Below are 18,567 nucleotides of genomic sequence, written 5' to 3'. Positions count from 1 at the left end.
ATATGTGGGGTTAGTGAGAGCCCCACAAGGTGGATTAGGGAGCATGGGTCTGCTCAGTTCCCCAGGTTACACTGCATCGGCTCCTCAGCATTGGGACACTGTGCAGCTATATGTCCCCACTCCCCATAGGCATAACATCTGTATGGAGCCCTAGGCATTCCCCGGTCTCTTGATTTAGGCAATCTAACATCATAATCCTCTTCTCTTTCAGTGCTCTGGCTCTTTGTGGCTTCTGGTGAGCCTTCAGCCCCCCTCTTTTTCCACCTGGTCTCTCCTAGTGACCCTGTCACCCGAGCTTTAGGGCTTAGTGCTGCTAGTTTAACCCGGGGAGCCTCTTCCTTAACTGGTCGGGTCAGCTCCCTCGCTGTCCTTCGCCTTTCTACCGGTGCAACAACCTCAGCATAGGTGGAGAGTTAGTTCTGGCTTACCCAGGCATGAAGGTCTGGCGGTAGTCCCCTCATGTATCCGTCAATGACCAAAACCTCTAATATCTCTTCTGGACTCCGGGACTCCATACGCAACCACTTTCGTGCAAGATGGATGAGGTCATACAATTGGGACAGCAGGGTTTTATTTTCCTGGTACCTCCACTCGTGATACTGCTGGGCCCGCACTGAAGTTGTTACCCGAGATCTAGCCAGGATCTCTGCTTTCAGCTGGGGGTAGTCTGCTGCAGCCTCTTCAGGCAGATCATAGTAAGCCTTCTGGGCCTCCCCACACAGGAATGAGGCAAGGATGCTAGACCACTGATCTCGAGGCCAGGCCTCCCGTAGGGCTGTCCTCTCAAAGGCCAGAAGGTATGCCTCTACATCATCCTCTCGTGTCATTTTCCGCAGCCAGTGGCTGGCCCATATGATCTGCGTCCTATCATGGCTGCTGTTCAGCTCTGTAAGGGTCTTTACCTGGTTCACCAGTTCTCACAACATAGCTCGGTCTTGAGAAGCCTGGTCCATCAGCAGGCGATTAGTCTCTTGCTGCAGCCACACTGCCTCCTGTTGGGCAGCTGCCTGGACACGGGTAGCCTTCTGCTGGGCTGCTGTAGCTTGTATCAATGCCTGTACTAAGTCATCCATTGTGGTAAAAAAAAACCCTCTACCCTTTTTTTTAAATCACCCTCCTTCTTTTGCACACCAGATCCCACTTTTGACACCAGTTGTGACAAAGTTACAAAGTTCCTTCTCTACTTTGGTGGGTCCTGCACTTATTTGGCAGATTTGCTCATCTCAGTGATCTTCCCCACAGTCTGGATCAGCTCCTCCTGTGTCTGAGCAGGAGTTGGGAGGTTTGGGGGGAAGCTGGGCCTGCCCTCTACTCCGGGTTCCAGCCCAGGACCCTGTGGATTGCAGCTGTCTGTAGTGCCTCTTGTAACAGCTGCATCACAGCTACAACTCCTTGGCCACTTCCCCATGGCCTCTTCAAAACACCTTCTTTAGCCTCACCACAGGACCTTCCTCCTGGTGTCTGATAACACTTGTATGTCATAGTCCTCCAGCAGTACAGCCTCTCACTCTCAGCTCTTGTGCCTCTTGCTCCCAGCACCTCACACAAACTTCCTCTCCTCTAGCTCCTCCCCACCTGACTGAGGTGAGTTCCTTTCTAAACCCAGGTGCCCTGATTAGCCTGCCTTGATTGGCTGAAGGTGATCTAATCAGCCTGTCTGCCTTAATTGGTTCTAGCAAGTTCTTGATTACTCTAGTGCAGCCCCTGCTCTCGTCACTCAGGGAACAGAAAACTACTCACCCAGTGACCAGTATATTTGCCCTCTACCAGACTCCTGTACCCCACTGGTTTGGGTCTGTCACACAAGGTACACCTCTACCCCATTATAACGACACCCGACATAACGCGGTAAAGCAGTGCTCCGGGGTGGTGGGGCTGCACACTCTCGCAGATCAAATCAAGTTTGATATAATGCAGTTTCACCTATAACATAGTAAGATTTTTGGCTCCCAAGGACAGTGTTATATCGAGGTAGAGGTGTATCTTAAAATGCAGGCAGCAGCAGCAATTTTAGCAAATTGAGAGAGGATATAAAGGATAATGTAATAGGGACATAAAAATATTTGAGAAAAGGAAATGAATGCCTGTGAAGATGGTGTCGCCAGAAGGACTTCAGCTTCCTTGACCATGGGATGCTGTTCCTGGAAGAAGGACTGCTAAGCAGAGATGGGGTCCACCTATCAAGGAAGAGCATATTTGGATACAGACTGGCTAACCTAGTGAGGAGGGCTTTAAACTAAGTTTGAAGAGGGCAGGTGACCAAAGCCCACAGGTAAGTAAAAAACATGGAGACCTGGGAGAAAGGTCAGTTTTGCAGGGAGCATGGGCTGTTACAGCGGGGATAAAGGAGGAACAAGATGGAACTGCAGAGGGGAATCAAATCAATATCTTAGATGTCTATATACTAATGCGAGAAGTATGGGGAATAAGCAGAAAGAACTCAAAATGGTAGCAAATAAACACAACTATGACATAGTTGGCATCACAGAGACTCGGTGGGATACTATGCATGACTGGAATATTGGTATAGAAGGGTACAGCTTGCTCAACAAGGACAGGCAGAGGAAAAAGGTAGGAGGTGTTGCCCTATATATTAAAAATGTATACATGTGGACTGAGGTTGAGATGGAAATAGGAGGCAGACTGGTTGAAAGTCTCTGGGTAAGGATTAAAGGGGTAAAAAACAAGGGTGGTGTCATGGTAGGGGTCTACTACAGGCCACCTAACCAGGAAGAAGCAGTGGATGCAGCTTTTTTTAAACAACTAACAAAATCATCTAAAGCACAGAACTTGGTGGTGATAGGGGACTTCAGCTACTTGGACATCTGTTGGGAAAATAACAGAGCAGGGCACAGCTTATCCAACAAATTCTTAGAATGTATCAGAAACAAGTTTTTATTTCAGAAAGTGGAGAAAGCTACTAGGGGAGAGGCTGTTTTAGATTTGATTTTGACAAGTAGGGAGGAACTGGTTGAGAATTTGAAAATGGAAGGCATCTTGGGTGAAAGTGATCATGCAATGGTAGAGTTCATGATTCTAAGGAATGGTAGGAGGGAGAACAGCAAAATAAAGACAATGGATTTCAAGAAGGCAGTTGGGGATTGGTACTGCGTTAAACAGGGAGTTGGACTAGATGACCTCCTGAGGTCCTTCCAACCCTGATATTCTATGATTCTATGATTCTAAGGCAGTCTTAGTAAACTGGAGGAGTTGGTAGGTAAGATCCCAAGGGAAGCAAGCCTAAGGTGAAAAACAATTGAAGACAGTTTGCAGTTTTTCAAAGAGACATTATTAAGTGCACAAGAGCAAACCACCCCACTGCGTAGGAAAGATTGGAAATATGGCAAGAGACCACCCTGACTTAACCTAAATTACCTAAAAATCATTGACCTAAATATCAAAAAAGAATCCTACAAAAAGTGGAAATTAGGTCAAATTACAAAGGATGAATAAAAACAAATAACAGAAATATGTAAGGACAAAATTAGAAAGGCCAAGGCACAAAATGAGATCAAACTAGCTAGAGACATAAAGGGTAACCAGAAAACATTCTACAAATACATTCAAAGCAAGAGTAAGACTAAGGACAAGGTAGGCCCATTACTCAATGAGGGGGGAAAAACAATAATAGAAAATGTGGAAATGGCAAAGGTGCTTAAGGACTTATTTGTTTCGGTTTTCACCAAGAAGGTTGGTGGTGATTGGATGTCTAACATAGTGAATGCCAGTGAAAATGAGGTAGGATCAGAGGCTAGAATAGGAAGACAACAAGTTAAAAATTACTCAGACAAATTAGATGTCTTTAAGTTACCAGGGCCTGATGAAATGCATCCTAGAATACTCAAGGAGCTGACTGAGGAGACATCTGTGCCATTAGCGATTATCGTTGGAAAGTCGTGGAAGATGGGAGAGATTCCAGAAGACTAGAAAAGGGCAAATATAGTGCCTATCTATAAAAAGGGAAATAAGGACAACCTGGGGAATTACAAACCAGTCAGCTTAACTTCTGTATCCGGAAAGATAATGGAGCAAATAATTAAGCAATCATTTTATAAACATCTGGAAGATAATATGGTGATAAGTAACTGTCAGCATGGATTTGTCAAGAACAAATCATGTCAAACCAACCTGATAGCTTTCTTTGACAGGGAAACAAGCCTTGTGGCTAGGGGGAAAGCGGTAGATGTGATATATCTTGATTTTAGTAAACAAACCAGGGAAATACAACCTATATGGAGCTACTATAAGAGTGCAAAACTGGTTGGAAAACCATTCCCAGAGAGTAGTCATCAGTGGTTCGCAGTCATGCTGGAAGGGCATAACAAGTGAGGTCCCACAGGGATCAGTTCTCAATCTAGTTCAATTCAATATCTTCTTCAATGATTTAGATAATAGCATGGACAGTACACTTATAAAGTTTGTGGATGATACCAAATTGGGAGGAGTTGCAAGTGCTTTGGAGGATAGGATTAAAATTCAAAATGATCTGGACAAACTGGAAAAATGGTCTGAAATAAAAAGGATGAAATTCAATAAGGACAAATGCAGCCTACTGTACTTAGAGAGGAACAATCAGTAGCACACATACAAAATGGGAAATGACTGCCTAGGATAGAGTACTGTGGAAAAGGATCTGGATGTCATAGTTGACCACAAGCTAAATATGTGTCAACAGTGTAACATTGTTGCAAAAAAAAGCAAACATCGTTCTGGGATATATTAGCAGGAGTGTTGTAAGCAAGACACAAGAAGTATTTTTTCCACTCTACTGCACACTGGTTAGGCCTCAGCTGGAGTATTGTGTCCAGTTCCAGGTGCCACATTCCACGAAAGATGTGCACAAATTGGAGAAAGTCCAGAGAAGAGCAACAAAAATGACTAAAGGTCTTGAAAACATGACCTATGAGAGAAGATTGAAAAAATTGAGTTTGAAAAAGAGAAGACTGAAAGGGGACATGATGATTTTTTTCAAGTACATAAAAGGTTGTTACAAGGGGGAGGAAGATGAATTGTTTTTCTTAACTTCTGAGGATAGGACAAGAAGCAATGGGCTTAAGTTGCAGCAAGGGAAATTTAGGTTGGACATCAGGAAAAACTTCCTGACTGGCAGGGTGGTTAAGCACTGGAACAAATTGCCTCTGATGGTTGTGGAATCTCCATCACTGGAGATTTTTAAGAGCAGGTTAGACAAACACCTGTCAGGAATGGTCTATATAATACTGAATCCTGCCAAGAGTGCAGGAGACTGAACTAAATGACCTCTCGAGGTCCCTTCCAATCCTATGATTTGATTTTACCTCTGAGTGAGAAATGGGGCTCTATGAGTTAAAGCTTTTGGGAACCTGCAGCCCCGGTTTTTATCCTGGCTCTGGAAGGAGAGTGGGGGTCATTACGTACTCTTGTAAAACCCGAATTTGTCCCTCCAATGTCTTTTGTCTGCATGACAAATAGACTGCAGGAGTGCCTGCTACAGTTAACTTTTTTGGGTGAACTCCATGTGTTAATGCATCAATTTTAGGTATTAAACCCCTCACTATCAGCTTTTCACTTTGAAATTCTTTTTTTATCCACTCGCCTGTGACCAAGTGACAGCTCTTGTCTCCTAATGTGATCTGTGAACCACTGCATTTTTTCCTTCATCTGATTTACCAGTCCAGAGAAAGTACTGTTTGCTGCTTCTCCCTCCCGTGCACTTACTTCTCCCGTTCTGACAGGCACCAGTCTAGGTCTCGGTTTAGGTTTTACCGGAATCAGGTTTTTACTTTATGATGGTGGATGCAATGCAGTGGCCTCTGCTCATGGGTTGTTACATGGCTGGTTTGGGTCATTACCAATGTCCTCATTGCAGCACCCTTTCCCATCATTCCATGTTACAGCTTTTAATTTTGCTCAGGTCACCTTTTTCCATTTCTGTCCCCATTTTTCAGGTACTGTATAGGTACCCAAAGCTTGTTGCTGACCATCAATATTTATAACCAGACAGCACTTCTCTTTTCTGTGGATCCTTTACAGTTGTTTCCAATGTTTTATTCTGTCCTTGTGCTTTCTGTAACGTATAATATCTCTGGACTGCTTGCCACCCTGCTAGGAGAGCAGGAGCATTCCAGTGCTCTGTTGCTTCTCTTAATTCTTTTAACCCTTTGTTTCTGTTAATTGCCCTGCCAGTTTTGTGCTCTGTTGTGTACATTTCTAACTCTTATTATTTTCCAAAGCTACAGTTGGTGCTCTGGCCTTACAGATTCCATTCCATGTTTCTTCCCCTTCGCTGGCAACCCATACATTATCAAACTCTGTGGGAATTTGCAGGGAGGAGTTTGTTTCCCTAGCCCATAGCTTTCTGCCATATCAGATCACAATTCCTACAGAGGACAGCTCACCTAGTTATCAGATTAGTGGTCAAGGTCACCAGTGTAGTCAGTTGTTGGCTGCATGTGTGTTCATGCTGTATGCTGCATTGGCTGTAGCCAACTGGTTTGTACAGCAGGCTCCAGTCAAACTGCCCAATAATACCACAGACTCAGTTCATAGCAAAGGCACTTGGTCAGGTTTATTGTCAACAAAGCACAGTCCTAATGTCCTGACTCATGGTTACAGTCACATTAACACATCTGCTCGTTGCAATGGACTCGGCTCAGTGAATGGCAGGACTTTCCATTCTCCCCTCAGCCGGGCATCTGAGACTTCTTTTTATATACTGATACAAACATTACGTATTGCCCCTCCGACTTGATTAGTTACCACCCTTTAACTTGCAACTTGGGGGGGAGGGATAGCTCAGTGGTTTGAGCATTGGCCTCCTAAACCCAGGGTTATAAGCTCAACCCTTGAGGGGGCTATTTAGGGATTGGGGGCAGGGAAGTCAACAAAAACAACCTGTCAGGGACAGTATGTGGTCCTGTTTGTGAAGGCAGGGGACTGGACTCAATGACCTTTCAAGGTTCCTTCCAGTTCCATAAGACAGGTATATCTCCTTATTTCTTTTTTAAAACCTGTTGGTTTGATCAAAACATTTCAATTCATCACCCTGTCATCCTGACCTTATTTTTAGGAGGGGTCAGTGTGTCCTATATTATCTTTGGGGAGTGTGTTTACACCATAACCTTGTATCATGGTGTTCTACTACTACTCTTCTGGGATCTGTATATGTGAGTGCGCTGTGCCTAGCTTAGGAATGTTTTTGTTTTCACAATACCAGCCCTGTTCTTGCCAGGTGCTGTGAACTTGCAAGTTGGCATGTTTTGTTACAGGGCCTGATTTCTGCTCATAGCTTGACTCTTGCTAACTCTGCTTTATATCAGCAGGGCCTGACCTTATACCAGGCCCCTTATACCAGGCCTCATGTCTCAAGCTCTCTCTTTCTGCTACAGCTGATATCAGAATCCTTGGAATGATTTCAGAGACAAGACTAATCTGGGCATCTTGATAACTCCTTTTTTTGCATTCAGTTCTGAGTTCCTATCTGCCCTCTGCCAGTGTGGCAGTAGCTATGCCCTGCAGAACCTTTCTGGACCATTAATCTCTTAATTATGCCAGGCTGCTTCCACTTAACCCTAGAACACAGCACCTCTCCCTGTGAGGAATTGTCATCTTTGTTCCCAGAGGAGATCGTCCAAGAACACTAGACCAAGAGTAGGACCAGGAATAACAAGCCATGACGGGGACAAGCAACACAATGTCCTTCTTAGATTTTAGTTAATTGAATTAGTTACTGTAGTTGCCAAGGGGATGCTATTTGATTGTCAATAGGAGGATAGATGGCCCACATGGCAACAAATGGGAGTGGAGGTGTACCTGAAACAAGCTCTCTATTTTGATGTTGTCTATAGTATAAGAAAGTTTGTGGGATCCCTGGTTTAAAGCATTAATGCTTCCTGTGAGTTAGTCCAAACATACAATATATGTCCTTACACTAAAGAAAAAAAATGGTGATATTTTTAATACTAACTACAAAGCTTAGTATTTCCACAGTGTTTTTTTACACATTCAAAGTACCATACAAACATTTACTAATTTTTCCATTTGTTTTTCATTAACTATCCAGCTGCATTCTATCGAGATGCAAATTCAGGGTGGATCCTCTTGCTCATTTTCCATTACATATAGGAAACACTTCTTTGCATTTCTCCATCTGGTCTGTTCAGTAAGTGACTAAAAGCAAATCACTGTTTTGTTAAACAAAGGAACTCTGGAAAAAAGAGATACAGATTATGGTTTATCTCCATTAAAGGTAGATTTGAGGCCAGCTGGAAGTCAGTGAAGCTACATCAATTTACCCTAGCCTAGAGGAGAACGGAAGCATGAGGCAACCAAAATATTGCTCCTGTAAGGCACCATGGCAATATTTCTGAATCAGATATTTTGGCCAAAAAAACAAAATATATTATTTTCAGGGGCAGCTCCAGGCACCAGCATGCCAAGCTCATTCCTGGGGCGGCAAGCAACGGGGGGTGGTCTGCCGTTGCCGTGAGGGCGGCAGGCAGATTGCTTTCGGTGGCATGCCAGCGGAGGGTCCACTGGTCCTGCGGCTTCGGCAGACCTTCCTCAGGCATGCATCTGAATCCATGAGACCAGGGACCTCCTGCAGGCAGACTGCCAAAGGCAGCGTGCTTGGGGCAGCAAAATACCTAGAGCCGCCCCTGCTCATTTTGCTGCCAAAAATTGCTGATTTTCAGCCAAAATATATTTTATTTGAATTTTCACAACACTCTCCCCCAAAAAAATTTGGATGAGGAAAAAAAATCATCTTCTGACCAGATATAATCAAAATACATTAATATTTTCTGACAAATGAATCATTGGATATACTAGAACTCCACATATTTTACTTTATGTCTGTCCCAAAACTACCTTGTTAAAATGGATTGTTACCCAGTGACTGTCAATGGGTTACTTCAGGAACTTGAATACTTTTCCTGCATTTTAATTAATCTCAATCTCTTATATCATTTTTTAAAATTGTTAAATAAATGTGTGTTAATTCTAAGAGCATATTGTTTGCATGGGGTTTATAATTGGGAGGTTTGAGTCAGAGTCATTGCACAGATTAGCTCAGGTTTATTGCTGGAGGCTCCCAAGATGTGTGTACAGAGCCAAGTCAAGGCATCACCAAGAGTAATTTCCTTATAAATGTAAACCTTCTGCCCCTCTGAGTTGTCAGCAACAAGGGCTGGGTTCAGTTTCCAGGGGTTCCGTTTCAATAACGCAATGCAAAACCAGCTCGAGCCCCCACCCATTGACCTGGGACAATTATATACCACCACTCCCGGGTGCCTCTAGCAGACAATACTTCCCCACTCACAAGCACGGAGTCTGAGTGTAGCAAAATCCTTTTAATAAAGGAGGGAAACAATGTGGCATCACGTTGGAGAAACACCACAAACTGGATTATAACACAAATCATAAGCAAAAAAGCCTCACCTCCAAGTACGTTTGGCAATGTCCTTTCCCCCCAAGTCCAACAACCTGAAAGTCTCTGGTCAATGCCACCCCCAAGTTCAAAAGTTTATCTGCAGCATTTTACCCTCCACCAGCCTGAGTGGAAATGGGGCAGGGCACACACAGGGTATTAAGGGGCATCTTACGTGGGCCAGGGGCCAACTGCTCTGCCTCTCTGTGGAGTTCTGCTGCAGCCTTCACCATGACCAGCTCCACTCCACCAGCTGTGCCACTCCTCCAGCCAACCCATGAGCCACTCCAGCCATCCCTGCAAACCGCTCTGCACACTGTTCCGTGGGCTGCTCCAACTTTGGCATGCTGCAGACTGCTCTGCCATCTACTTAGCAATAGATCTTCAGGCTCCCCACTAGTTAACACAGCACTCAATGATCTCAGCTCAGTAAGCTCAGCTCTTTTAGTGATTTCAGCTTGTAGTAGGGGAGCCCCACTGCTGGTGCACCATTGGCCCAACATGAATTCAGCTCAACAGCCTGTAGATGGACTCCTAATGGAGTCAAAATTAGCTCTACTCTTCAACAGTGGAGAGAGGAAGATGTGCAATTGGTGTTCCAGGCCCTCAAAAGCAGCCCAGCCCAGCCCAGCCCAGCCCAGCCCAGCCCAGCCCAGCCCAGCCCAGCCCAGCCCAGCCCAGCCCAGCCCATACACACACCAGTCCCCAACCTCTCTCAAATCACTGGGTTTTGGCACCCATGTCCCTTGTCTAGCAAGTGCTACTTAACTGATGTTGAGACATCTCTGTCATAATGCAGTCTCATAGTTCCTCATTCACATAATCAGGGTGACAACACTTTATTCCTCCTGCCCCAATAACAAAGAAATTGGGGATCCCAGAGCTGTAAAAATAACCATCCCAGGCTGCCATGGGCTATGCTAGGTGGGGTGAAATTCCTTCCCACACTCCCCATAATTCACCACCAGATGTCAGGATAGAGCTCATTCTGACTCTGCTTACGTAAATAAAAGGACTGCAGCAGTGGAGTGGATGGAGGATCCACACCTATCCAATGTCACTACTGGGATACTTGGGATCTGCTTTTTCATTGACAATATCAGGTGCCGGGCCACAAAGGTGAGTGCAATCTGCTTCCGAGTAACCTGGGTAGGAAAGGGGAGGTTACATCTGTAGAAAATGATACCAGTAGCAGTTGATCAGTAATGTTAGCAGTTGGTCAGTGGGATACCGGGAGGAAACATAAAGAGAAGGATACAAAATGAGAAGCCTCCTGATTCATACTGACAAAGTAAGGCAATTGGCTAGTTATCTTAGGTGCATGTACATGTATCATAAACAGATAGTTAAGGGTTAATGTCTCTTTTACCTGTAAAGGGTTAAGAAGCTCAGTAAACCTGACTGACATCTGACCAAAGGACCAATAGGGGGACAAGATACTTTCAAATCTTGGTGGAGGGAAGTCTTTGTTTTTGCTTTTTGTGTTGTTGTTGTTCGCTCTCGGGACTGAGAGGGATGGGACATCAATCCAGGCTCTCCAAATCTTTCTAAATCAGTCTCTCATGTTTCAAACTTGTAAGTAATCAGCTAGGCAAGGCGTGTTAGTCTTATGTTTGTTTTCTCAACTTGTAAATGTTTCTTTTTGCTGGAAGGATTTTTACCTCTGTTTGCTGTAACTTTGAATCTAAGGCTAGCGGGGGTTTCCTCTGGGCTATATGAATTTGAGTACCCTGTAAAGTATTTTCCATCCTGATTTTACAGAGATGATTTTTACCTTTTCTTTCTTTAATTAAAAGGTTTTTTTTAAGAACCTGATTGATTTTTCCTTGTTTTAAGATCCAAGGGGATTGGGTCTGGACTCACCAGGGATTGGTGGGGGGAAAGGAGGGGGGATGGTTAATTCCTCCTTGTTTTAAAATCCAAGGAGTTTGGATCTGTGTTCACCAGGGAACTGGTGAAGCCTCTAAAGGCAACCCAGAGAGGGGAAAGTTTGGGTGGGTGGACAGGGAGTGCGCCAGACACGGAATTTCTGGCTGATGGCAGTGTTACCAGATCTAAGCTAGTAATTAAGCTTAGAAGTGTTCATGCAGGTCCCCACATTTGTACTCTAAAATTCAAAGTGGGGGGAAAAACCTTGACAAGATGAATGCACGAAGCCTGGGAAACAAGCAGAAAAAATTGGCAATCCTGGCACAATCAGGGAACTATAATGTGATTTGAATAACAGAAGCTTGGTGGAGCAGTTCACATGACTGGAGCACTGTCATGGATGGGTATCAACTGTTCGGGGAGGAAAGGTGGAGGAGTGGCATTGTATATAAGAGAGCAGTATGGTTGCTCAGAGGCCCAGTATGTCACTGGAGAAAAGCCTGTTGAGATTCTTTGGGTTAAGTTTAGAGGTGAGAGCAACAAGAGTGATGTCGTAGTGGGTGTGTGCTATAGACCACCGGATCAGAAGGAGGAGGTAGACAAGGCTTTCTTCGGACAACTAACTGAAGTTTCCAGGCCCTGGTTCTAATGGGGGAATTCAATCACTCTGACATCTGCTGGGAGAGCAATACAGAAATCCTCAGACAATCCAGGAAGTTTTTGGAGTGTGTTGGAGACAACTTCTGGTACAAGTTCTGGAAGAACCAACTAGGGGCCCTGCTCCTCTTGACCTGCTGCTTACAAAGAGGGAAGAATTGGTAGGGGAAGTAGAAGTGGGTGGCAACCTAGGCAGCAGTGACCATGAGATAGTCAAGTTCAGAATCCTGACAAAAAGAAGAAAGGAGTATAGCAAAATATGGATCCTATTTTCAGAGAAGCAGACTTAGATTCCCTCAGGGAACTGATGGGCAGGATCTCCTGGGAGGCTAATATGAGGGGGAAAGGAGTCTAGGAGAAATGGCTGTATTTTAAAGAAACCTTGTTGACAGCACAGGAACAAACCATCCCAAAGTGCAGAAAGAATAGCAAATATGGCAGGTGACCAGCTTGGCTTAACAGTGAAATCTTTGGCGAACTTAAGCTCAAAAAGGAAGCTTACAAGAAGTGGAAATTTGGACAGACAACTAGGGAGGAGTATAAAAATATTGCTAGAGCATGCAGAGGTGTAATCAGGAAGGCCAAGGGACGACTGGAGTTGCAGCTAGCAATGTATGTGAAGGGTAACGAGAAGGGTTTCTACAGATATGTTAGCAACAAGAAGGCCAGGAAAAGTGTGGAACCCTTACTAAATGGGCAAGGCAACCTAATGACAGATGATGTGGAAAAAGTTGAAGTACTCAATGCTTTTTTTGCCTCTGTCTTCACAGACAAGGCCAGCTCCCAGACTGCTGCTGGGAAAGAGGTGAGCAGCCCTGAATGGTGAAAGAACAAGTTAAGGACTGTTTAGAAAAGCTGGACGAGTGCAAGATCTAATGCATCCAAGGGTGCTGACAGACTTGGCTGATGTGATTGAGCCATTGGCCATTATGTCTGAAAATTCGTTGTGATCGGAGGAGGTCCCAGACAATTGGTAAAAGGCATATATAGTGCTCATATTTAAAAAAGGGAAGAAAGAGAACCTGGGGAACTACAACTTCACTTCACTTCCCAGCAAAATCATGGAGCAGGTCCTCGAGGATTCCATTTTGAAGCACTTGGAGGAGAGGAAGCTGATCAGGAACAGTCAACATGGATTCACCAAGGGCAAGTCATGCCTGATCAACCTGATTGCCTTCTATGATGAGATAACTGGCTTTGTGGATATGGGGAAAGTAGTGGATGTGATATGTCTTGATTTTAGCAAAGTTTTTGATACAGTCTCCAACAGTATACTTGCCAGCAAGTTAAAGAAGTATGGATTGGATGAATGGACTATAAGGTGGATAGAAAGCTTGCTTGATCGTCGGGCTCAGTGGATAGTGATCAACAGCTTGATATCTAGTTGGCAGCCAGTATCAAGCCAGTATCAAGCCAGTATCAAGTGCGCCGGGGGTCGGTCCTGGGGCTGGTTGTGTTCAACATCTTCATTAATGATCTGGATGATGGGATGAATTGCACCGCCAGCAAGTTTGCAGATGACACTAAGATGGGGTGGGGGGAGAGGTAGATACTGAGGTGAAAGTAAGCAGGTACGGGCCAGTATGGAGGACTGGTAAGAAAAGGAGACTCGCTGAGGGAGGGAGAAGCCTGCCCCCTGCATAAGAATAGTTTAAACTCAGCTGTTCCCTGAGCGGTTCAGCCCCCAGGGTTAGGAGCAGTTTCTGGCATCCTTGTTAATTTCACTCACAGTAACTGGGGGGAGGGAGTCGAGGGGAGAGTGTGTTTGACCATAGCAGGGGCAGTCCTTTTCTGCCCCCAGGGTGAGGGGATCTCTCCAGTACTAATATACACAACAAATACAAGCATTTGGTGGCATAGCTTAAATCCAGAGCTAATAAAAGCAGGTGGAAGGGGAAAACTCACTGTCACATTGGTTTCTCATCTCCTCCCTCCTCCTCCAGTCAGGCTTCAGACAGTTCTGCATTCCTTCCAACCCCCCACTCAATAGGGGCTCTCCTCTAGGCTCTAGCTTGCAGTAAGGAGACTGGCTGAGATGCCTGCAGAGTCCTACACTTAGGAAGGAAGAATCCCATGCACTGCTACAGGCTGGGGACTTACTGACTTAGCAGCAGTTCTGCAGAAAAGGACCTGGAGATTACAGTGGACAAGAAACTGTATATGAGTAAGCCATGCACCCTTGTTGCCAAAAAGGCAAATGGCATATTGAGCTGCATTAGTAGGAGCATTGCCAGCAGATCGAGGGGAGTGATTATTCCCCTCTATTCAGCACTGGTGAGGCCACACCTGGAGTATTGTGTCCAGTTTTGATCATCCCACTACAGAAGGGATGTGGACAAATTGGTGAGTCCAGCAGAAGGCAGTGAAAATGATTAGTGGACTGGGGTACATGACTTATAAGGAGAAGCTGATGGACCTGGGGTTATTTAGTCTGCAGAAGAGAAGAATGAGGGGGGATTTGATAGCAGCTTTCAACTACCTAAAGGGAGTTTCAAAGAGGATGGAGCTAGGTTTTTCTCAGTGGTGGTAAATGACAGAACAAGGAGCAATGATCTCAAGTTGCAGTGTGAGAGGTCTAGGTTGGATATTAGGAAATACTATTTCACTAGTAGGGTGGTGAAGCACTGGAATGGGTTACTTAGGGAAGTGGTAGGATCTCCGTCCTTAGAGAGTTTTGATGCCTGGCTTGACAAAGCCCTGGCTGCGATGATTTACTTGGTGCTAGTCCTGCTTTGAGCAGAGGAATGGACTAGATGACCTGACATCTCTTCCAACCCTAATAGTCTATCAAATTACTCCTTACAGCTGTGGAAGTCTGATTTCCAAAGTGTATGGAAAGCGGATTTCTCTCCATCATTCTCTGGCTCATCAAGTTTCACTTCCTGGCTGCATTCACTGCTGCTCTTAGTGGGCCAGATCCTGACCCTCCTTTCAGCTTCTTTGCACTGTAGCTACTGGCAAGTATGGGAATAGAAGGATTATGATGTTGATGTAAGGCTACCTTTGCCCAATTCTGCGTTCCATGGGTACTGCATCCAGTGGTGCTTCATCAGACCCAAGGCTCAGGCCCCATATTTTATTTAGCAGCCTCAGATGATGGGGTTCTAAGTACAAGTTACAGCAAACAGAGGTAAAATATCCTTCCAGCAAAATACATGTTTGCAAATTAAGAAAACAAACATAAAACTAATTCACCTTTTCTAGCCAGTACTCACCATTCTGAACATGAGAGACTGTTTGAAAGAATGGAAACAGATCTGGTTGCACGTCTGGTCCCTCTTAGTCACAAGAGAGAACAAAGAACAAAACAAACAGCACAAAACAAAGACTTCCCCACCAAGATTTGAAAGTATCTTGTCCCCCGATTGGTCCTTTGGTCAGGTGTCAGCCAGGTTCACTGAGCTTGTTAACCCTTTACAGGTAAAAGAGACATTAACCCTTAACTATCTGTTTATGACATGGCCCATATCCTCTGGGAAGAACCATCCCTCACCTGCACACTGCCTCTTCTTCATCTTTTAAGGTAGGCCACAGTCTGGGAAATGATTTCCCTCCCTTCTCAGGGTAATTTCTCCTGTGGAATAGAGATTTGTATCAGCTGATTGGCTTTGCCACAGCCAAAGGAAACAGGAGAATAATAGTAATCATGAAGATGAGTCTAGAGTGTGTGAGGGGGAGGTGGGCATGGGGTGGATTGCTAGGGCACTCAAGTGCCTTTGAAAAGCTCCCCCTATAGGCACATTCAGGAAACTGTTAAATATTAAAAGCATACGCTAGGTTTTTAAAAGTGACTAGCGATTTTGGTAGGCTTAATTTTTGGGTGCCCAAGTTGACGCACCTTAGTAGAGTTTTTATTATGCATTAGCTATTTAGCAAATTGTGATGGTTTTGTTTGCCATTAAAGCTGTCAAGTACTGTAGTGTGTGGAGTGGCTGGGCTGTGATTTCTTAGCCAGATGTTAAGAATTCATTGCATGAGTGAGTTATGGAAATGGTAAATTAATAATTAGGGTGCTTGCATCATTCCAGAAGGAAAAAAAATTCTGGCAAAAATAAAGATCCATCTCCAAACATTTCTAGCCTTCATTTGTAAGATACAGACTGCCCTGATCTCCCCTTCTTCAGTACAGCATCTGTCAGTTTACATGGGCAACATAATCAGAGTACTCCAGAGAGCTATGTGGAGGAGAACTAGGGAAGGGCAAATATGCCATCCCTGTTATCATTTTTCTTAACACATAGGCATTCTCATATAGGCAGCATATAGGCATGTCTCACCTGTGGGCATTATCATTTATAGTGACTGTGAATGTCACTGAGATAAAGGCATCAACCTGCCCTCAAATGATCAAATCTTGGTCTCTCTCTGGGACTGTTTAATATTTGTATGCAGTGCCCAGCCACAGCAGCTGACTTCTGCTTTTTCTTCTAAGTAGAACTATTCTCCTTGTGATTCAAGACTCATGTTTTCTACTTTTTCCTGATTTTTGGCAATGTCAGCAGCTTTTGGTTTACCAGTTGCTGAAATATCTCCTATTATGTGAAGACATTTAATGGCATCCATTGCATTTTCCTCAGGATGAAGATGAGAAACTCCAGGCAGACATCCTGGATACTCCTGTATGAAATGGTGAAAGACCTTCAGATTCAGTCTTACTGCAGTCTGGGTTGTCTGTAAAGAAACCTCTTCAGGCATGATGACCAATTTCAGCATCAGTTAGAACAAGCCATCACTTCTTTTTAACAGCTACATTTCCTTCTGTCTCATCCTCTTTCTCCTGGCCTGTCCTTGACCATTTAGAATAGCATCACTTTTTTAATAAAGCTCATGAAGACCATCTGCCAGCACAACAGGTATCTGGAGTAGACCATGGTCTTTGGCAAATCTAACCTGAATGCCCACAGTCATGCCATCCAAACCTTGACTTCTCTCCTCACTCTCTATATTTTCTATTACATGCCTAAGAGTTTAATCCTTTGGGATATTTTTTTCATATGACCACACCTGATTCTTAATTTGCATTGCCTCATTTCCCATACTCCTGCTTGCACAGGCCATCACCCTGATGCCCAGTAACCCCAGTCTGAAACAGGAAGCCTTGGGTAACCTCTGAGGCATCAAGCAATCTCCCAGCAAAGAGACAGACCATAAGCCAGCCCCTGTCTTTAGAGAGTAATATTTCTTATATGACTTTGGTCACATAAAATGTTGTATAAACACAACTGTTTTACCTCTTCAGTGCATTATCAAAGATCTACAATCTTTCCTGAAAGATGATCCCTCACTCTCACAGATCTTGGGAGACAGACCAGTCCTCGCTTACAGACAGCCGCCCAACCTGAAGCAAATACTCACCAGCAACCGCACACCATACAACATAAACACTAACCCAGGAACCTATCCTTGCAACAAAGCCCAATGCCAGCTCTGTCTAAATATCTATTCAAGTGACACCATCATAGGACCTAATTACATCAGCCATTCCATCAGGGGCTCGTTCACCTGCACATCTACCAATGTGTTATATGCCATCATGTGCCTGCAATGCCCCTCTGCCATGTATATTGGACAAATCGGACAGTCTCTACTCAAAAGAATAAATGGACACAAATCTGACATCAGGAATCATAACATCAGGAATTATAACATCAAAAAGCAGTGGGAGAACACTTCAATCTCTCTAACCACTCAGTGACAGACTTGAAGGTGGCAGTTTTACAACAGAAAAACTTAAAAAACAGATTCCAAAGAGAGACTGCTGGACTTGAATTAATAAATTAGATACAATTAACTTAGGCTTGAACAGAGACTGGGAACGGTTGGGCCATTACACTAATTGAATCTATTTCCTCATGTTAAATAGCCTCACATCTTCTATGGGTCATCTTGATTATCACTTCAAAAGTTTTTTTTTCTCCTGCTGATGATAGCTCATCTCAGTTGGTATGGCTACTTCCACCTTTTCATGTTCTCTGTATGTATAAATAGCTTCTTGCTGTATGTTCCAGTCTATGCATCCATTGTAGTGGGCTGTAGCCTACGAAAGCTTGTGCTCAAATAAATTTGTTAGTCTCTAAGGTGCCACAAGTACTCCTGTTCTTTTTGTGGATGCAGACTAACATGGCTGCTACTCTGAAACCTGTTCTACCTGTCTAACTTCTCTCTGTCTCTCTCTAATCTATACTAATCTGTTTTAATATTTTGTAAATTCCAAGGCCAGAAGGGACCATTAGATTAACTAGTCTGACTTCCTGCATAACACCAACCAGATAATTTCATCCAGTTGCTCCTGCATTTACTCCAATAATTTGTGTCTGACTGAAGCACATCTTCCAAAAAGACACCCAGTCTTGATTTGAATACTCCAAGATATGGAGAATCCAAAGGCTCCTTTCAGCATGATATCTCAGTCCTTATATGTAAAACTATTTTCTATCAACATTTCTGCTTCTGTTGTTTAATAGCATGTGTTAAGATATAGTTATTTAGGCCTGACTGCAAAGTTCTATACTTTAAGAATTTAGGTATATGTTTATCATTTGGCTAGTTGTAGAGGTATAAAAGAAAGAATCGAAATCACTATCTGCCTGTTTATAGGCCTTCTCTCACTATGATAGTTTAAGGCCGTGTTCTTA

At 44.0% G+C, this 18,567-nt stretch overlaps 1 long non-coding RNA gene across 1 annotated transcript; it reads right to left on the bottom strand.

Moving 5' to 3' along the window:
• Positions 1–241: 241 nt before the first annotated feature.
• On the bottom strand, positions 242–17,272 carry LOC115636486. The gene is made up of 3 exons (XR_003996964.1): positions 17,153–17,272; positions 11,893–11,898; positions 242–252 (listed from the first exon to the last, which is right to left on the bottom strand). It is a non-coding gene; the product is annotated as an uncharacterized LOC115636486 (long non-coding RNA).
• Between the last annotated feature and the right edge of the window lie 1,295 nt (positions 17,273–18,567).

The sequence above is a fragment of the Gopherus evgoodei genome, chromosome 1 (genome assembly GCF_007399415.2).
Source record: "Gopherus evgoodei ecotype Sinaloan lineage chromosome 1, rGopEvg1_v1.p, whole genome shotgun sequence".
In the NCBI taxonomy this organism is placed as follows: domain Eukaryota; kingdom Metazoa; phylum Chordata; order Testudines; family Testudinidae; genus Gopherus; species Gopherus evgoodei.
Note: the sequence above shows the minus strand (reverse complement) of the source record. Positions and strands in the feature narration are given on the sequence as shown.